This window comes from Micromys minutus (assembly GCF_963924665.1).
Source record: "Micromys minutus genome assembly, chromosome: 15".
Lineage (NCBI taxonomy): Eukaryota > Metazoa > Chordata > Mammalia > Rodentia > Muridae > Micromys > Micromys minutus.
Window position 1 is genome coordinate 58,671,956 of NC_137984.1, and position 22,684 is coordinate 58,694,639.

A 22,684-nucleotide genomic window follows, 5' to 3' on the forward strand; every position below is an offset into this window, starting at 1 on the left:
ACCTTGGTTATTAGGCATCTATCTGTTATGGAGTTGGTAAAGATATTTTCCTATTCTGTTGGCTGCTGTTTTGTTTTCTTGACAATTTCGTAGGCCTTACAGAAACATTGCAATCACATTAAGTACCATTTGTCAATCATTGACCTTAGAACTTGAGCCATTGTTGTTTTGTTCAGAAAATTTTCTCTTATGCCTATGTGTTCTAAGGTTTTTCATACTTTCTATTCTAATAGTTTCAATGTGTCAGGTTTAATGTGGAGATCTTTGATCCTCTTACACTTGAGCTTTATACAAGGAGATAAGGAATGGTGTATTTTTATTCTTCTGCATGCTGAGTGCCAGTTGCACCCACACCATTTGTTGAATAGGCTGTCCTTTTTTCCAATGTATATTTACAATTCCTTTGTCAAAATTCAGGTGACTATATATGTGAGGGCTCATTTCTGCATCTTCTATTCTATTCCATTGATCCACATGCCTATTTCTGTACCAGTACCATGCAGTTTTCAGCACAATTGCCTTGTAATATAGCTTGAGGTCAGGGATAGTGATTCCTGCAGATGTTTTCTTGTTTTTGTGAATGGATTTCAATATTCTAGGTCTTTTGTTATTGCAGATAAAATTGCACATTGATCTTTCTAACTCAATGAAGAACTGGGTTGGAATTTTGATGGGGATTTCACTGAATCTGTAGATTGCTTTTGGTATGATGTCAATTTTTAAAAATGTTGATCCTTCCAATCCATGAGCATGGGAGATCTTTCCATTTTCTGAGATCTTCCTCGATTTCCTTCTTTAGAGGTTTGAAGTACTTGTCATACAGATCCTTAACTTGCTTAGAGTCACACCAAGGTATTTCAGAGTTTTTGTGATTGTTGTGAAGGGTATCTTTTCCCTAATTTCTTTCTCCACATGTTTGTCCATTGAATATAGGAAGGCTTCTGATTTGTTTGAGTTAATTTTGTATCCAGCCACTTTGCCTAACTTGTTTATCAGCTGTAGGAGTTCTCTGGTGGAATTTGTGGAATCACTTAAGTACACTATCATGTCATCTGCAAAGAGTGATGTTTTTACTTCTTCCTTTCCGACTTGTATCACTTTGATCTTCTTTTGCTGTCTCATTGCTCCAGCCTTGACTTCTAGTACTATGTTGAATAGGTAGGGGGAGAGTGGGCAGCATTGTTGAGTCCATAATTTTAGTGGGATTGCTTCAAGTTTCCCACTGTTAAGTTTGATGTTGGCTGTTGGTTGGCAATATATTGCTTTTATTATGTTTAGGTGTGGACCTTGGAATCCTGTTCTTTCCAGAACGTTAACATGAAGGGGTGTTGAATTTTGTCAAATGCTTTCTCAGCATCTAGTGAGATGACCATGTAATTTTGTTCTTTGAGGTTGTTTATATGGTGGTTTACTGTGATGTATTTCCTTATATTAAACCATCTTAAATGCCAGAGATGAAGCCTACTTGCTCGTGGTGAATGATCATTTTGATGCATTCTTGGATTCGGTTTGCAAGGATTTTGTTGAGTATTTTGCATCAATGTTCATAAGTGAGATTTGTCTGAAGTTCTCTATCCTTGTAGGGTCTTTGTGTGGTTTAGGAACGAGGGTTATTGTAGCCTCAGTTTATGAGTTAAGTAGTATTCCATCTGATTCTATCTTGTGGAATAGTTTGGAGAGTATTGATATTATGTCCTCAATAAATGTCTGATAAAATTCTGCACTGAACCCTTCTGGACCTGGGCTTTTATTGGTTGGGAGGCTTTCGATGACTTCTTTTTCTTTAGGTATTATGGGATTATTTAGATGGTTTACCTTGTCCTGGTTTAACTTTAGGATCTAGTATCTGTCTAGGAATTCATTTATTTCCTCCAGATTTTCCAACTTCGTGGAGTATAGACTTTTGTAGTAGGATCTGATGATTTCTTGAATTTCCTCAGTTTCAGTTGTTATATCTCCCCTTTCCTTTCTGATTTTGTTAATTTGTATACTCTCTCTTTGCCCTCTAGTTAGTCTGGGTAGCGGTTTTTCAATCTTGTTGATTTTATTAAAGAACCAGCTCTTGGTTTTGTTGATTCTTTTGATTGTTCCTTTTGTTTCTATTTGGTCTATTTCTGCCCTAAGTTTGATTATTTCTTGCCATCTACTCCTCTTGGGTATATCTGCTTCCTTTTGTTCTAGAGCTTTTACCTGTGCTGTAAAGTTGTTGATGTATGCTCTCTCCAATTTCTTTTTGGAAGCTCCCAGAGCTATGAGTTTTCCTCTCAGTACTGCTTTCATTGCATCCCATATTTTTGGGTATTTAGTGTTTTCATTTTCATTGAATTCTAGGAAATCCTTTACTTATTTCTTTATATCTTCTTTGTCCCTACTATTGTTTAACAGAGTGTTGTTTAGTTTCTATGTGTATGTGGGCTTTTTGTTGTCTTTTTTGTTGTTAAAGACCAGCCTTAGACCATGGTGATCTGATAGGATGCATGGGAGTATTTTCATCTTCTTATATCAATTGAGACCCATTCTGTGTCCAATTATGTGGTCAATTTTCCAGAAGGTGCCATGGGGTGCTGAGAAGAATGTGTATTCTTTTACTTTAGGATGATATGTTCTGTAGATATCTATTAATTCCACTTGGTTCATAATCTCTGCTAGTTTTACAGTGTCCATGTTCAGTTTCTGTTTCCATGATTTTTCTATTGGTGAGAATGGGGTATTAAAGTCTCCCACTATTATTGTGTGGGGTGATTTAAGCTTTGCAAGGGTTTCTTTTATGACTGTGTGTGCTTTTGTATTTGGAGCATATATGTTAAGGATTCAGAGTTCCTCCTGACAGATTTCCCCTGTAATGAATAAAATATGTTCTTCCTAATTTGTTTTTGATAACTTTTGGTTAAAAATTTCCTTTATGCCATATTAGAATAGCCACTCAGCTTGCTTCTTTGGGCTGTTTGCTTGGAAGTTTTTTTCTTAACTCTTTACTCTGAGATAGTGTCTGTCTTTGTCTCTTAGATGAGTTTCCTGTATGCAGCAAAATGCTGGATTTTGTTTTTGTATCCAGTCTGATAGCCTATGTCTCTTTATTGAAGAGTTGAGTTTATTTATGTTAATAGATATCAAGCAATAGTGGTTACTGTTTCCTGCTGTTATTGCTTTTGTTGTTTGAATTGTGTCTCTGTCTCTTTCTTCTTTTGGTTTTCTTTCTTAGGAGTTTTCTTGTTTTACTAGGCTGTATTTTCTCTCATTGTATTGGGTTTTCTACCTAAAATTCATTGTAATGCTGGGTTTGTGGTCAGATATTTTGTAAATTTAAATTTGTCTTGAAATGTCTTTATCTCTCCATCTATGGCGATTGATAGATTTGCTGGGTATAGCAGCTTGGGCTGGCACTTGTGTCAGCCTGATGTCTTAGGGTGTGCATGATGTCTGTCCAGGTTCTTCTAGCTTTCATAGTTACTGTTGAGAAATCGGGTGTGATTCTGATTGGTCTGCCTTTATATGTTTCATGACATTTTTCCCTTACTGCTTTTAGTATTCTTTCTTTGCTTTGGGCACTTGGTGTTTTGACTACTATGTTTTGGGAGGAATTTCTATTCTGGTCCAATTTATTTGGAGTTCTGAAGGCTTCTTTTATGCTCTTGCTCATCTCATTCTTTAGGTTAGGGAAGTTTTCTTCTAAAACTTTGTTGAAGTTCTTGGTTTGTTGTTAGATATTGTGTAAATTTAGTTTTGTCTCACAATATTTTAGTCTCTCCATCAATTGTGATTGAGAGTTTTGCTGGGTATAGCAGCTTGGGCTGGCATCTGTGGTCTCTTAGGGTCTGCATGATGTCTGTCCAGGCTTTTCTAGCTTTCATATTCTCTGCTGAGAATTTGGGTGTGATTCTGATTGGTCTTCCTTTATATGTTACATGACCTTTTTACCTTACTGCTTTTAGTATCTTTGCTTTGGACATTTGGCATTTTGAATATTTTGTGTCTGGAGGAATTTCTTTTATGCTGCAAACTCTTTGGAGTCATGTAGGCCTGTTTTATGCTCAGTCTTAAGGGTAGGGATGTTTTCTTCTACAGTTTTTTTGAAGATATTTACTGTGCCTCTTATTTGATATTCTTCTCCCTCTTCTATTCCTATTATACTTAGGTTTGGTCTTCTCATGTCCTGCATTTCCTGGACATTTTGGGTTAGGAGCTTTTTGGTTTTTCCATCTTTTCTGACTGTTTTGTCTATGTTTTCAATGTTGTCTTCAGCACCCGAGATTCTCTCTTCCATCTCTTTTAGTCTGTTGGAAATGCTTGCATCTGTGACTCTTGATTTATTTTTTAGGTTTTCTACCTCTAGGATCGTCTCTTTTAGTATTTTCCTTATTGTGTCCATCTTTGTTTTAAATTTCTTCTTCCAATCCTTCACGTATTTCGTTCTGTTTTCATCTACTTGTTTAATTTTTTGAATGTTTTTCTTGTTTCTTCTATGAAGCTTCTAATTCTTTATGCTTTTCCTATTTTTTTTGTCTAAGGATCTCTATCATCATCTTGACGTATGATTTCATGTCTGAATCTTCTTTTTCTGGAGTGTTTGCTATTCTGTTATTTGCTGTGATGGGAGAGCTGGGTTCTGGGGTTGCCAGGTTGCTTTGGTTTCCCTGGGGTAAGTTCTTTCACTTTCCTCTTGCCATCTTGTTGTCTGTGTTTATATTTGGTCTTGTTGTCAGTGATTGGTTCTTGCCTGTCCCTTGTGGAGACATAACAACTGAAACTGAGAAATTTCAAGAAATCATCAGATCCTACTACAAAAACCTATACTCCTCAAAGTTGGAAAATCTGGAGGAAATGGATGAATTCCTAGACAGATACAAGATCCTAAAGTTAAACTCTTAGAGTACAAGTACCATGCTACTGCTTGGGTCTCTGTCCTACAGGCAACCATCTGCACCCAGAGCGAGAGTCGGCAAGTTGCCATCCGAACTCACAGCCTTCTCAGAGAAAGCTGAACACCCAAGACCAATCTACCTCTGGAGCACACGGGCACACAAGAAAGACAACCATCATTCAGAGACAAAAAGAACAACTAACATCAAAGATAATAAGATTGCAAGAGGCAACTGCAAGAAGTTAAGCAACGGAAACCAAGACAATTGGGCAACATCAAAACCCAGCTCTCCCACCACAGCAAGCAGTGTATGTCCCAACACATAATAAAAACAAGATTTGGACGTAAAATTATGTTTTATGCTGAAGATAGAAAGCTTTGAGAAGCACATGAATAACTCCCTTAAAAAATACGGAAGAGACCAGCAGCCCACCCACCCACAGGATCTGCAGGAATGTTTTCCATCCTAAGCGAAAGGGCAGGTCAACTTTTTGTGCCCATATTCTACCCCAGGAGAGGATGCCCAGAACTATAGTGGTTCAACCAGCGGAACTGTCTGGAGGTACAGATCCGGCCCAGTGGTACATTTGGACCAGCAGCGTACCTGCCCACAGGTTCCCTGGGAGGAAAACTTCACCCTCAGAAAATCAAAAACTATTCTTCTTGCAACTAACACCAAAGAAGGAAAGTGCACAAACATACCTCTACATGTAACAACAAAAACAGCAGTAAACAGCTATCACTATTTCTTAATATTCCTTAACATCAATAGACTCAATTAACCAATAAAAAGGCATAAACTACCCGACTGCGTACACAAACTAGATCTAGCATTTTGCTGCATACAGAAAACTCATCTCAGCAACAAAGATAGGCACTACCTCAGAATAGAAGGTTGAAAAAAAAAAACTTCAGGCAAATGGTCCCAAAAAATAAGTGGGAATAGAAACTGAAAATAAGAAAAAAAAAAAAAACAAACAAACAAACAAACAAACAAAAAAAACCCCTGATTTTTCAATGAGAAGTCTTCAAAAAAGATGAGGAAGAACACTTTTTACTCATCAAAGAAAAACATCTATCAAGAGGAACTATAAATCCTGAACATCTATGCTCCAAATACAAGAGCATCCACATCCATAAAAGAAACTCAGCTAAAGCTCAGAGCATATATTACATCACACAGAATAATATTGGAAGACTTCAACACCCCACTCTTATTAATGAACAAATTATGGATGCAGAAAATGAACAAAGACACAGTGAAACTAACAGAAATTATGAACCAAATCGATTTAATGGACATCTATAGAATATTTCATCCTAAAACAAAATAAAATACCTTCTTCTCAGCACCTCATGGCACCTTCTCCAAAACTGACCATGTACTTGGTCAGAAAAAAGGCCTCAACAGAAACAAGAAGATCTAAATAATTACATGCATTTTATCAGAGCACAATGGACTAAGGCTGATCTTAAACAACAACATAAAGCCTACATACACATGGAAGCTTAACAGTGCTTTACTCAATGACAGCTTAGTCAAGAAAAAAATAAAGAAAGAAATCAAAGACTTCTTAGGATTTAATGAAAATGAAGACACAATGTACACAAATTTATAGGATACAAAGAAATCATAAGAGGAAAACTCATAGCATTGAGCATCTCCAAAAAGAAACTGGAGAGATCATACACTAACAACTTGACAGCACAACTGAAAGCTCTAGAACAAAAGAAAACAGAGACCCAAGAAGAGTAGACTGCAGGAAATAATCAAACTAAGAGCTGAAATCAACCATGTAGAAACAAAAAGAACCATACAAAGAATCAATGAAACCAGAGTGAAAATAACAATATCAAAAAACCCTTAGGCAGACTATCTAGAGGTCACAGAGACAGTATCCAAATTGAAAAAATCAGAAATGAAAGGAGAAACATAACAACAGAAACTGAGGAAATTCAAGAAATTATCCACTACATAAACTTAAAGAAAAAAAAAATCACACGATTATCTCTCTAGATGCTGAGAAATCATTTGACAAAATTCAACACCCCTTTATTTTAAAAGTCTTGGAAAAATCAGGTATTCAAGGCACATAATTAAACATAGTAAAAGCAATATACACCAAACCAGTAGCCATCATCAAAGTAAATGGTGAGAAATTTGAAGCAATCTCACTAAAATCAGGGACTAAACAAGGCTGTCCACTCTCTTCCTATCTATTCAATACAGTACTGGAAGTACTAGCCAGAGCAATAAGACAATAAAAAAAGAAGTCAAAGAAATACAAATTGGAAAGGAAGAAGTCAAAATATCACTATTTGCAGATTGTAAGATAGTATACTAAACTCACCACAAAAATTCTACCAGAGAAGTTTTACAGCTGAAAACTAACTTTAGCAAATTTTCTGGATATAAAGTTAACTTGAAGAAATCAGTAGCCTTCCTCTACTCAAAGGAAAACAGGCTGAGAAAGAAATTAGAGAATCAACACCTGTCACAATAGTCCCAAGGAATGTAAAATACCTTGGGGTGCCCTAACAAAGCAAGCGAAGTATCTGTATGACAAAACTTCAAGGCTCTGAAGAGGGAAATTGAAGAAGACCTCAGAAGGTCAAAGATCTCCCATGCTTATGGATAAGGATGATCAACATAGAAAAATGGCCATCTTGCCTAAAGCAATCTACAACTTCAATGCAAGCTCTGTCTAAATACCAACTCAATTCTTCATAGAGTTAGAAAGAGCAATTTCCAAATTCATTTGGAATAATAGAAAACCCAGAGTAGCAAAAACTATTTTCCACAAAAACAAAACAAAACAAACAAAACCAAATCAAAATAATAAAACACAAAGGAAACCAAAAAACTTCCAGAGTAATCACCATCACTGACCTCAATCTGTAGTATATATCAATTGTGATTTAAAACTGCATGGTATTGGTACAGAGACAGGCAGGTAGATCAATGGAATAGAATTGAAGACCCAGAAATGAATACCCACACCTATGGTCACTTGATCTTTGACAAAGAAACTCAAAACTTTTAATGTAAAAAGGACAGCCTCTTCAGCAAATGGTGCCAGTTCAACTGGCAGTGAGCATAAAGAAGAATGCAAATCAATTTTTTCATATCTCCTTGTACAAACCTCAAGTTCAAGTGTATCAAAGACCTCCACATAAAACCAGGTACACTGAATATAATAGAACAGTAAGTGGGGAAGAACTTAGAACACATATGTACAGGGGAAAATATGTTGAACACAACACCCATGGTTTATGCACTAAAATCTAGAAATAAAAAATGGGACTTCATAAAATTGCAAAACTTCTGTAAGGCAAATGGCAGTGTTAAAAGGACAAAAGTATGACAAACATATTAGGAAAAGATCTTTACCAATCTTATATCTGATAGTGGTCTAATATCCAGTATATACAAAAAATTCAAAGAGATAGACCCTAGAGAATCAAATAATCTTATTAAAAAATGGGTTACAGAACTAAACAAAAAATTCTCAATTGAGGAATATCAAATGGGCTAGAAGCACCTAAAGTAATGATCAACATCCTTATTCATCATGAAAATGCAAATCAAAACAACTCTGAGATTATACCTCACATCAGTCAGAATGGTTATGATCAAAATGTCAGGTCACAGTTGATGCTAGTGAGAATGTGGAGAAAGAGGAACACTCCTCCACTGTTGGTTGGATTATAAGCTGGTATAACCACTCTGTAAATCAGTCTGGCAGTTCTGAAATTTAGTCTGGCAGTTCCTCAGAAAATTGGACATTGTACTACCTGAAGACCAAGCTCTTCGACTCCTGGGCATATACCCCAAATATGGTCCAACATCTAACAAGGACAAATGTTCCACCATGTTCATAGCAGCCTTATTTATAATATCCAGAATCTCGAAAGAACCCAGATGTCATTCAACAGAGGAATAAATAGAGTAATTGTAGTACATTTACACAATGGAGTACTACTTTGCTGTAAAAAACAATGACTTCATGAAATTCCTAGGCAAGTAGATAGAACTTTACACTATCATCCTGTGTGAGGTAACCCAGTCACAGTAGAGCACTCATGGTATGTACTCACTGATAAGTGGATACTAGCCCAAAAAGCTCATAATACCCAAGAAACAATTCACAGAATTTATGAAGCTCAAAAAGAATGAAGGCTAGAAGGTGGATGCCTCAGTCCTTCATAGAAGCATGAACAAACCACTCATGGGAGAAAATAATGGGACAAATAGAGGAGTAGGAATTGTAGAAAAGATCATCCAAAGCCTGCTTCACCACATGCAGCCACTAAACCCATGCAGTATTGCTAATGTCCAATAGTGCTTACTGGGAGGAATCTGGTATAGATACTTCCTCACAAAGGCTCTACCAGAGACATACAGGTACAACTGAGGATGCTTGCAGCTAACCATCGGACTGAACATGGGGACCACAATAAAGGAGCTGGAGAAAGAACGGAAGGAGACAAAAAGTTCTGCAACCCCATGGGAAGAACAAAATCATTACCTAACCAAACCTGCCACAGATCTTGGAATAAAACACAACACAATGTGTTCTAATTGAGAGACCCATGGCTCCAGGTGTATATTCATCAGAGAATATCATTTTCTGGCATCAATGAGAGGAGAAAACTTTGATCCAGGGAAGGCTTGTTTACTGAGTGTAGGGGAATGCCAAGGTGCTAAGGTGAGAGAGTTAGGTTTGGAGAGGAACATCTTCATGGTGGCAATAACGGAGGGAGAGGAGTAGTAAGGGGATAACACCTGAAATGTAAATACAGAGAATATACAATAAAAAGAAAGAAAGAAAGAAAGAAAGAAAGAAAGAAAGAAAGAAAGAAAAAGAAAGAAAGGAAGGAAGGAAGCAAGGAAAGAAGGAAGGAAGGAAGAAAAGAAAAAGAAAGAAAACATCAAAGGCAATCAAAAATTCAACAATGGGTGCCTAGACTTGCTCCTTAATGAGAACCTAAATTCAGAAGCTTTATTTGTGTGTGTGTGTGTGTGTGTGTGTGTGTGTGTGTGTACCCTCATACATTCTTCCAATCTAATTTAACCATTTTACAATTTGGACCTAGAATTTTTTTCCAATTTACATAGGAATTTTTTTTCGTTTTTTTTAATATCTAAATTTTTTATTGTCCCCAAATTGTACTTGTGATCAGGGTCTTGTTTCTGGAGCTAGGAAACTGAGGTCTCATTCGTCAGCCTGCTGCACGGTTCTTTTCTCAGACACATAGATACCATCCAAAAACTTTCTGATATCCTTGTTTTTAACTGTTGTGGCTTGCTGAATCAGAGCCGCTGAATTTGAAACAAGTTCAATATCATTTCTTTCAAGGATTTATTCATCTTTCTGAGCTTGAGAGACCGAACAAGCAACACCTGTCTTCATCTGAACACTGCAAATGTATTTTTCACCCAAGAAATTTCGGATTTCAACCAAAGACCCATTCTCCTGAATAACGACGTTGATGGGGAAGTGAACATACACAGACCTCATCTTGTAACGGAAGCCCAGTGTAACACCCTTGATCATGTTCTGAACATGACTGCAGATGGTTCTGACAGCGGCCAGCTCCTTTTTGTTACCCCATCATTTGTCAACATGGAGCCTTTTCTTTTTCTTCCCAAAAGGACTCAGCTCTACATTGATGTGATTGAAGTCCCTCTGCAGAGTTCCCCTGGGGCCCTTCACAATGACTGTGTGCCCCTTCAGAGTGATTTCGACATTATCTGGAATGTCGACCGTCTGATTGCTGAGAATGGTCTTCATTCTCGAAGTAGATGGGGACAAAGAGCAGGATTTTTTTCAAGGTCAACACGCTGGCTCAAACTCTCAGGATTAGAACCAAGTCAGTTGTCCTGAATTCTAGCCGCATTATTTTCAAAATAATTACTTATTCAGTGGGGTTGCTTGAACATATTTTGGCTGGGAGTCCAATAGCAAACTGGCAGGTTACAAGAACATGGTTGTCAGAACCATGTAGTAAAGGAGTTAAAAAAGTAAGATCAAGAAGGCTTACTCAGAACCTGATATGATTCACTGATTTCTAATGAAGGAAATGGGTACAAAGAGATGTCTTATGCAATAGCAAGAAGTCCGGACAGGGCTTCTGCCAAGGACCTCCCGGGTCTGCCCAATTTCTCTTCTAGGATAAGTTTAGACACAGTTCTCTACATAATTCCTCTCCTTTTTTTTCTAGGGTTCCAAGGTGCTGCAGTTGAGAACAAAAATTCACCTCTAAGTCATTTACACACTTTTAAATAAGACATTTCTACCATAATCTTGAAGTCATTTCAATGCTAAACTCTTTAGACATAATCGTTTGGAAATTTAAGATGAATCAAACTTATTAGCATATTTAAGCACAAAAAAGCTAAAAATGGTCATCAGATAGTGAACTATGGTTTGAATTGTATATTTTCCACATTTAATTAGAAGACAGATACTTGGATATAAAAATAAAGTCATTCTTTATTATCTGGTAATTAGAGTCTAACATTGACACCTGCTCATAGATAGAATATCATATGACAACTGTGCACAGTAGAATTTTATATTTTTTCTGTCATAAACTTCTAAGCTACACTTTGAAATTAATGAGACCATATCATGAATTCTCACACAGATTATTCTAGTATCCTGTATATATCAGGTAAAAGTAGTCATTATTCTCAACTTAGAAATAAATAAATTGCTATCCCTTTTGATAAAGAGCTGACTCCCAGATAAGGAATGCAGCTGTCATAAAGGCATCAAAGTGAGTACAGTTTTTCTTGGTAACACATCAAGGGTCATAGAGGTAAAACACAGAAGAACCTCAGGGCTTTTCTGTAATGTTGGATGCATGCTACTTTTTTACACAAGCCTCTGAAATGTACACAAATAACAATGTGTAAAAATTGTATGAAGTTCTAATGAAGCTTCTTCAGTAGTCTAGGGTCACAGTAGGTTGATTTGGTGCATAGGTCTATGAAGCTTAAATTTCTCTAAAAATATAATCTCCCAAAATGAGAATTATAAATCTATTCAGCAGTGTTTGATATCAATATCTGGAAGTATAGTGTATACTCCTTTTCCTTTATGAATCTTATGCTATACAGATTTAATACAATTTACATAAATTCTAAATTCTAGTATGGTTAGATTTGGTTTTAAACTCAAACTTCTTGCTTGCAAGGGCTACACTTTCTGATATTACACAAAGTTCTTCTTGCTTTTCATGAATCAATATAATTTTTTTTGTTCTAAAGCTCCAGTTGTCACTTAACTGTGTTGCAAGAATTAGTAGACAATAAAATTCCCTTCCCAGCACATAATAATAAAGGTGATCTCTTTGATATCTTCATAGTGCTGTGTGTAATGAGTAACTCGTGAGAAGAAAGCAAAAAATTGCAAGTCAGATATCATATCTACTATGTTAAAGTTTCTGCCCTAAGTGGAATTTCCCTCTCGTTCTTCTTGAGAAAACTGGGTTTGATTTTAATGAAACAACTAAGATACTTCTATTTATAGATAAATGCCTAGTGCAAGTACAGAGATGAAGATTTCTAACAGGAGAGCAGAGCGAAGTGATCTCATCAAGGCCATTTCTATGGGAACCCAAATTGGCGGATTGCAAAGTGGGAATCTGGGAAAAATAGTCTCTTCTGGCTGGGAACAGCACTAACTGAGGCATGGTAGGAAAAAGACTAAGCTAAGAATTCCTCAGCTCAAGTTGACTGTTATATTGGTAGCCCATATAAGTTGGAGAATAATACTCTATTAACTAAAAATGCAACAAAAGGAATACATATTTGTTGGGGCATTATGAGTGGGAGAGATTCAATGATGTATTGGATTCCATATATCCATCTTCTCCCAACTCTGTATTTAGTGAAGTTATTGTATCTTGAAACAAACCAGATTGATAAAATTTACGCCATTAAAAGTAGTAAGTGGTATAAATCATTTGACAGCTAGATTTTTAATAGAGCTCTGGAAGATGAGATGATAGATTACTTCTATAGAGTTTGTTATTTAGGTCAAGACTTAGAAGAAGACATGTCAAGGTTAGAGATGTGGTCTTAAAACTACTTATTTTAGTTTTAAATTTATTTATTCACTTATTTATATATATATTTGTGTGTGTGTGTGTGTGTGTGTGTGTGTGTGTGTGTGTGTGTGTGTGCGCAGACATGAATGCATTCATTCAAACTCTTGAACTGGATAATTCTGAAGGACATTTTAGTAATTACCGACATGGCAAGTGTTTGAATTGAAATTCTTCTAACAACCAAATCATTAAAAAAATAGTGTTTTTTAAATTCAGTAATGTAGGACAAGGGAGCAAAATTCCTCCCATTCTGGATTTAACTGTGTCAAAAGTTCAACTGAACTATGATATTCAAATAGAAGTTTATTTTATTTAAAAGCTTGGCTATCAAAAGTGGTTTTATTTTTTATAAAGGCTAGGTCATCCTCTAAGAAATAGTATCTTAGCTCGTCCTGTCTCAATTTACAAAGTTGGGTTCTATTTTATCATTTATAGATAGCATTGCTACATTTTTCCTTTTCTAGCAATTACACTGAAAACAAGCAACGAACCTCCTGTGAGACACACCTATTTCAGAAATTTTTATGGTTATCACAATGAAAGGAACTCCAAAAATCCTATGTAATATTTGAAACAATGAGTATGGCAATTAAAATAATAGTTTATATCATGTATCAAATTCCAAAGTAAAACTTGAGTTTTTGCAATTTAAACACCTTCCTGCATATTATTTTATTATATTAGAAATAAAATAGAAATAGATATCAAGAAAAACAACAAAAATATGCAAATAAATGGAAATTTGGAACAAAGAGTTAAAATTTTAGGAACACGTGACCTAACTAAAATTGGACCAAGCAGATATGAAGCAAATGAATAGCAAATAAGGAATTAGTGAAAATTCATCTGAGAAAGAGAAGTCCAGAACTGGAAAAATGGGCTGCTCAATTTCATCAGACTTTTAAACGAAAGATAAACTTGGGCTCCTCAAGCAATTCCTTAATAAAGGAAGGCAATAGTTCTAAAGTTATTTTATAGATCCAGTATTATCTTGAATCAAATGGAAGCACACACACACACACACACACACACACACACACACACACACACACACACACACACATACACTGAGAAAGAGGGGGGGAGGGATGGAGGGAGAGGAAGACAGAGATGGACAGACAAATGAAATTGGGAGAGAGACAGATACAGAGAAAACTTCATAACACCATACTTGATGAATATAGACACAGGAATTTCTCACAGTTTTGTGTAAAGTGAAGTCATCAGCATATTGAAAACATCATACACAAGGATCAACATAATTAGACATTTGGGGGTTTCAATGATATGTGGATAGAAATAAAAACACATATCACATAATAATTTAATAGATCAAAAAGTCCTCTGACAAAAATTCAATACCTCAACATAACAAAGGTTCTAAAAAATAGAAGTAGAAAGAACATGCATAAACATGCTACTAGCATGTTCCACATATCCACAAACAACATTATTTTGTATGCAGAAAAACTGAAAGCATTTTGGTCCGCTACAAATAAGGGCTGTTACTCCCCCCCCCTTTTTTTTTTCACTAACATGTTTGAGACTTTGGTTCTTGTAGTAAGGCAAGGAAGATGGAATAGAAACAGAAAGTCACCGTATTCTCATAGATCGATCTTACTAGGCCATAAAGATTTTAGTAAGACTTTCAGATACACACTGCCAGAAAAATAGTAGAATTTGTAATCAAGACAAACAAATTGCAAACCTTTCCATATAGTTAAAATGAACCTAGTGAGAAATGAAAATCAAGAATAACAATCCTCAATGTAATAGTTTAAAACAAATAAACAAAATAACCAAATCTTCAGAAATGAAGCTATCTAAAGAGATTAAATAAAGTCATCTAAAATGCAGACAATCTAACATCAAAGAGAGAAACTGAAGAAGATACTAGAAGATTGTGAGAATGCCTATGTTTGTGTACTGGCAGAATCAATATTGTAAAAATGCTTATATTACCAAAAGTAATATGTTAATGGAATTCTTCTTCAAAATAGAAAAATATGCTTAGATTAATATGGAGCCATGAAAGACTCCAAAACCTAAAATTTTGAGTAAAAGGAGAAATGTTGATTCATCTTTGCTGTGGTACTGTAATGGGAACAAAAGTACAGACTGATGAACTAAATTAGAGGACAGTATTAAAGGCCACATTGTAGAGCTGGCTTTCAGCAATAGTGACAAAACACACACTGAGCATGAAGAGCCTCTTCAACAAAATGTGCTAGAAAAACCTAATATCCAAACACACAAGACTGAAACGAGACCCAATTTTCATTCTGTTAAATAGCCAACTCAAAACGCATCAAAAATATGCAAGTCTTATCTTATACTCCCAAAGTCATAGAAAGAAAGAGAGGGAACCAAATCATGGCTCTGTGAGCAGGAATCCAGTAGCTCAGGAAATAATAGGAAAAATTGACAAATGTAGTCACACACACAAAAAAATTTCCACAGAGCAAAAACAGTCAATGTTGTAAATAGACAGCCTACAAAATGGACACAAATCTTTGTTAGGTATTCAAACAATAGGAAGTTAATATCTATTGTTACATATAGAGGTAAAATTTCCAAACATCCAAAGAACAAGTAATCTAAACAATAAATAGATATACAAACTGAACAGACAGTTATCAAAAGAAGAAACACGAGGGAGTAATAATTTCATGAAAATATATTCACCTTGTGTAACCATTGAGAAAAGCAAATGAAAACTACATTTTAAAATTATCTCAGTAAGTCAGAATAGGCATTGCTCAGAAAATGTGTGTGTGTGTATGTGTGTGTATGTGTGTGTGTGTGTGTGTGTGTGTGTGTGTGTGTGTGTGTGTGTGTTCAAATAGCTCTGATATATTTTTGGTGAAAGTGGAAAATAGTCTTTAGACTGTGGAAAACCTCGTAGGATATCTTCAAACAATTAAAAATAAAATTACCACATAGTTCAGCTCTACTGATCTTGGTTCATGCCTAAAAAACCCAGTCCGCCAGTTGACTCTAACCATTTTTATCAAATCTTATTTTACCATAGCCACTTTATAGAACAATGGTACAAATGCTTAAAGAAAATGTGATGTACATACATATAAGAATATCATGTGGCTACAAAGTAAAAACTCATGCCATTTTCAGGAAAGTAGATTGACTGGAGGTCATCATGTTAATTGAAATAATGGAAGTATAAACAAACATTATATGCTTTACTTCCTAAATTGTTTTTGGGATGATAAAGGTAGCATTGATGTAGAAGCAACCCTACTAAAAAAAGAGGAGAGTAATGTGAAGGGTTAATTACCTCAGAGTAATTGTAGTGAATAGGATTAAAGTAATACATATGGCTGAATAAAAATGTTGTAGTAAAATCTAGTATTCTTTCTAAATACATGCTAAAACTCTTAATTCACTCTAAATGAAAACAGTGTATTATGTATCTCTAGGAATTCTTTCTATCAAGGGGCACTGCTTGTAATGATAAGCATGGTTATATTTTGAAACAAACTAAATGTGATGCTATTGCTGAAAGCCCAATAGTAGTCATCTTTGCACATGATAAGTCAACAAGTCTGTTTTGAAACTACACCAAGTTCCAAAGCTCTAAGTGTTAAATAATACTCATGTTTTTTGTTTTTGATTTTGATTTTTCCCTTAATGGTGTGTGTATGTATGTATGTGTGTGTGTGTGTGTGTGTAAAATTATATATATATATATATATATATATATATATATATATATATATATATATATAATTTTTAATTATGTTGCCTCCATCTCCCTCCTAACTACTAGGATTATGTGTTTATTGACAACTATGACATTTGATGTGGTGCTAGGTCTTTAAGCCAGAACAATGTACATGAGTGGTAGACCTACTAACTGAGGGATGGTCTATGTGTCCATTGCACTGCTCCTATGGACTAAGTTTTATATTGGAGTGCAGTACTACTATTTTGTACCCCAGTTTCCCAGACAAGATGACTCACTAAATCACAATGTCTTCCAGTCTCACAGGTGACCCGTTGATATTTTTTTTTGTGAAAACAGGAAAAGATTTAGAATTTTCCCCCTCCAGCTCCATGTATATCTTCTGATAACTATTTCACAGAAAATTTCAGTGTATTCACATTTAACTTCGATTCTTCATTGAAGCTACACTTTTCTCTAATTTATATATTTTTGACCAAGACTTCATCATTACCTAAGTTATTTATACCCCTGATTTTCTTTCTCCTCATGACAAATCATTTGGCATCTTGCTAACAACTTTTTTAAATACTCTTTCAGGTTTTTAATTACTAGTTCATAATCAACATTTCAATCACTGTTGCTTAGCCAGTTCTGTAATTTACTTTCCCAACCATTGTTCCAAAACCAAGTCCAATAATAACACTCCTAGAGAAGAAATTATGAATGCTTGTTATGACTAACCAATTTAACATAATTTCCCTCTGCTACTCAAAGTTACCCATCTGGTGTTTATGTCTTATACTACAATCAGAAGATTAAACTAAAATATTAAACACTTCCACCCAACACAGGCTTGACTTTTGTTCCCTGGATATCTTTATTTTCTCATGAAGAGAAATTCTTGTCTCACACAACAGAACAACATGCTTAAATAAAACTTTCAATGAGAATAGAACTGTATCACTATCCTGTATGACCACGATGCAGCCTGAAGCCACATTTCATTACTGAATCATTGGCAAGTAGCCTTTCCAATTGAGAAACTGAAATCTTAATTTTATTGACCTCAGTTTACATAAATCTTCACATGGATGTTGGTAACTAAAAAGTACATGTTTATTTTTTTTTCTATCTGTTAAAATTTTCTCCATTCTTGAGTGCCCAGTTTTACTAAAATTACCTGAACTTACTTTCATGTTTAGAATAATTCTTTCTTCACATTGACAATTTTACATATTTTCACAACTTTTATTACTCAAGAGTATATGGGAAGTAACAATGACTCTAAGCTTTGTCTTTGGGTCTATATCATTGCCCCATAAGCTGTGCAACTCAGAATGATTCTTTTAGTTTTCTCAAATATCAGTTTAATAGTAGGGTAGTTAACTCAGAAAGTCATTTTGTTTAAATAAGAAATAAAAAAAGAATATAGTTTTACTTTTACTTTTTATAAAGTATTTGTGTGCAAATCACGTACAGATTTAAATTATAAACTGACCATCTTCTGATCATCTTCCATTCACTTAGTATACTTAATAAGATGGATATTCTGCTATTGTTGAGGTTAAAGACTGAATGGAAGGTATTTTTCATCTTGATTATCATGTGAAATTTTTGTCCTAAAGAAAGTAAATTGTATTTTTTAAAATTTTGTTTTCTTTTTAAAAAATTGGGCATTACACACATGTATACTGTATTTTGGTCAAATCTTCTCTTCTCTTCTCTCTCTCTCTCTCTCTCTCTCTCTCTCTCTCTCTCTCTCTCTCTCTAAATTTATCTTATCTTCTCCTTGTCTCTTTATTTTTTTTTCTTGACAGCTTTGTATACTTTATTTTAAACTCACTTGTCCATGTAGTCATGTAATACAACATATAGCCTTGTATATATGTGGGATATTCTACTAAAGCATCTGTAACCTTCAAAGGGCTGCATCATCAGCAAAAAAACCTGGCTCTCCATTCCTAAGAAGACTTCCATTGACATCAGCTATTGAGATAGGTGTAGGATTTTATGAACTTGCATCCAACTCATGATGAAAGTTTGGTTGACTTGATATTGTGCAAATAATGTTAAAACATTCTACATATACTTCTGGGGTAAAATGTAGTTAACACCCCTACCCATTTTAGCTGTAAAAAAAAAAAAACAGGTTTATCAAAACATGCAATAGTGATATGAATATTATAAGAATAATCAATCACTTTCTGAATGGATTCAAAACTCACCCCACAAAGTGGAACTCTTGTCTAATATTGTTAATGGAAGAGAAACCTATGGCTGCTTATAGGTCCTAAGTAAGAACTTAATTATTATTATTCTGCTAAATGTACTACTACTAATAAATTACTCCTCAATTTTATATATTTCCACCCTGTTCAAACAGGCTTTATTTTTCTGTAGATGAGACTAACACAAAGACTTACAACTGGTCAACCTGCAAAGAATAAGAAAATGCATAATGCTTTGCTCTGAAGGGGTTAGCTACATCACACCCTACTGTCTAAGAAGAAGGGGTACCTCAAAAGAAGGGGTGGGAGACTACAAGCACCATAGGTAGTGCACATCTGCAATGAAATAATATTTGCCAGAGATGGCAGAGTTGATATACACAGATTATGATTTGTTTCTTCAAAGAAGAAGATCAATGTTATTGTCCCAAATGTTATAAATTATGGCATGTGTTCTGTGAGACAATGCATTAAAAGTTCTGGGTGTAGAGTCCACATAAATGTATACATATAAAAATGATCATTTATTTAGAAATAATGTCATATCATGCTTAGATCAAGACACTGAATATCTCAGGTGTCATAGCCAAGAATGAAGGAGCAGGAGCTCTGTGTTCTATTCCGTTATTACTATTCAAATATAAAGCAAACAAATTAAGAAAAAGCAATATTTAATTTCTCCCTACTTTATGAGTTATCAAGGTAAAGTTTAAAATTTTTTAGAAGTAATAATAAGTAATTATATTTTTATTATACCTAACCAATGTAAGGTAATTTTATATCAAATGGCCCGCAGTATATTCATACATGTAAAAAGTGCCTTCAGATGTTGTACACATCAGGAGTTCTAAACACTTGGCAGGAGTTTAAGTCAAAGGAGAGAACTCACAGGCTGTATTGTCTGTTCTGAGGTAGCTTCTTGGTATGCTTGCACTAAGAGTTTTTATAGACTCCATAACCACACGTCTTGTAAACTAACTAAGTCAGATTAATTGGACATGAATTCAAGCACAGTGCTTCACTGTATGAAATTCTCTAATCTCTACCCATTCAAGAGAGCAGACTCATTGACTTAATATATTGGCTACTAACTTTGTAGCAATTAATAATTATGCTATAGAACACAGGGAGATAACTACATTAAAAACACTATAAGCAGACAGAAGCCAGTGCACAAATAATGAGATATGCAGTAGTGTCTGACTTAAATTTAGTGAGTGGAATGTGCTGAGAATTCAGTGGAAGTGGGGAAGCATTGTGAGCTACAGATAGGCAGACCCAGAAAAATAATTTTGGCATGTTTCTGTTGCAATGCTAAGAAGCATGGCTTTTGCTCCTAATTGTCCAGTGAAAAATTGGAATCTGGTTGCTGGAGAGCTGCCAAATTGGATTTGCATGTGAAAAGAGCATATTTGGCAGGAACTGGGGTAATGAACTGGTACAGGCAAGGAGAACAATTAGTGTTCCAGAATAAGAACATGAGGTTATGCCTAAGAGAAGAGATGAGAAAGAAATGGTTAGACAGATATTAAGGAAGTTACATTGGTAAAGTTTGGAAAGTCATAGTCATGAACTATATTAATTAGATCTTTTGCAAAGGGAAATATAATTCACGAATAGTCACAGTTTCTAATTGTCTAATTCTATGTCTGCATGTGCAACAAGGTCATGCTTGCTGTGGACTGTTTCCAAAGGATAAGCATGTCTGCTGGAATTAATAGAGTCAAGGCTTATAAAAGATAAGATCTTATCACCTTTTAATATATCATTCCTATAATCAGAGATTGCTATTAGGCACTTCTGAAAATTTGTATTTCTCTTCCAATTAATCTTTCCTTCTTTTCAGTAAAAGATATGGATCTCTAAGAAATTACTGCATTGAGGCTCTATCTTCAGTGTGGTACTATTTGCAGTTAGAGATTTGAGAGATGATTAGTTCATAGAGAAAGAACAATCATAAATAGTGTTTCTGTTACCTGTCTTAGTTATGTAACATGATTTAATTACCTTTCTTTTGCTGTAATAAAATAGCATAACCAAGGTAACCTATCCAAAAAAAAAAAAGAGCTTATTTGGGACTTGCAGTTCAGAGTGTTAATCTATGAACATCATGGTAGGTAGCATGGAGGCAGGAATGCAGGCATGCTGTTGTTGTGGTAATCTCAGATTGAGGGGCTGAAAAAGATTTTACTTAGGAAGGAGACTCAAGAAGCAAGCTCTATTAGCCGTTCTACTATATAGTAAAATAAAATTCCAATGAAATGTTATAAAAAGAGATGGGGAAGGGCACTCCATACTGAAATCAAAACAAACAGAACAAAACACCAAGATGATATCTCTGTTCCGAATATCTGTATCCCAAATGAAAGGACACCCACATTGTCAAAGAAACTTTACTTAAGTTCAAGTCATACATAGAGCTATACACAATAGTAGCGGGTACATTAACACTCCAATTTCACCATTAGACAAGTCATTAAAACAGAAATTAATAGAGAAACAATGAGAGTAATAGATGTTAAGAACTAATAAATGTAACAGATATCTATATAACATTTTATCTCAAGACAAAAAAATATATCTTCTTAGTACCTGACAGAACTTTCTCTAATACTGACCATTACAACTGGGCTTAAAGCAAACCTCAACTGATAAAATACGACTGGACTTCAAAAAAGAAACAGAAACAAAAGATGGGGGAAGCCACTGTATTCGCCATTACAAGATGGCGCCCAGCCCGAAGGGAGAGTGGCCAGTTTTGAGATAAACAACCTAAGTGAGCATGCACGCCTGCCTGTTTTTGCTGAATCATGGTGACTCTGAGTATGCTAATTAGGGCGCACAGAATGCACCAATCAGGTGGCGGCACAGTCCTCCTAAGCATATATAAGGAGGGCTGGTTTCTGGGCTCGGGGTCTTTCGCTACTGCAATCAAGCCCGCAATAAACGCCTGTAGAAGGATCCTGTTGTGGCGCGTCTTTCTTGCCGGCGAGATAGGCGATCGCTACAAAAAGAAAGCTCATGTACTCATAGAAACTGAACAACTCCCTACATAGTGATAACTTCATCAGGTAAGAAATCAAGAAATTAAAGACTTTCTAGAATTCTATGAAAATTAATGCATAACATACCCAAACTTATGGGACACAATAAAAGCAGTGCTAAAAGGGAAATTCATAGCACTAAGTGCCTTCATAAAGAAAATATGAGGTCTAATATTAAAAACTTAATAACAACACACCTAAAATTTCTAGAAAAAAAATAAGCATACCCAAGAGAAGTAGACAGCAAGAATGAGGCAACCTCAGAGAAATCACTCAGTTTGAAACAAGAGCTGGTTCTCTGAGAAAATCAACAAGGTAGACAAACCCTTAGTTAAATTAATGAAAGGCAGAGAGACAGTATCCAAAATAAATCATAAAAGAAAAGGGAGATGTAACAATAGAAACAGAAAAAAAATTAGATCTTATTTTAAAATCCTGTACTTTACAAAACTGGAAATCTAAACAATATGGATACATTCTTAGATAGCTCCCAATTACCAAAGTAAAATCAAGATCACATAAACTATCTAATAGTACCTTAATCCCTAAGGAAATAGAAAGAGTTTGCTAAAAATAAAAAAAAAGCCCAGGTAGTTTTAATGCTGCTATGATTAATACTCATCAAACTATACCACAAAATAGAAACAGAAGTAACACTGTGCATTTAAGTTTATGAGACAACAGGTAACCTGATACCTAAAAACACAAAGTTTCAACAAAAAGTACTACAGACCAAGATTCCTTATGA

General features: G+C 35.1%; 1 pseudogene across 1 annotated transcript; it reads right to left on the bottom strand.

The window, feature by feature from the left end:
• Positions 1-10,077: 10,077 nt before the first annotated feature.
• LOC308430348 (large ribosomal subunit protein uL6-like) lies at positions 10,078-10,662 on the bottom strand (annotated as a pseudogene). Its single transcript has one exon. The product of its transcript is annotated as a large ribosomal subunit protein uL6-like (transcript).
• Between the last annotated feature and the right edge of the window lie 12,022 nt (positions 10,663-22,684).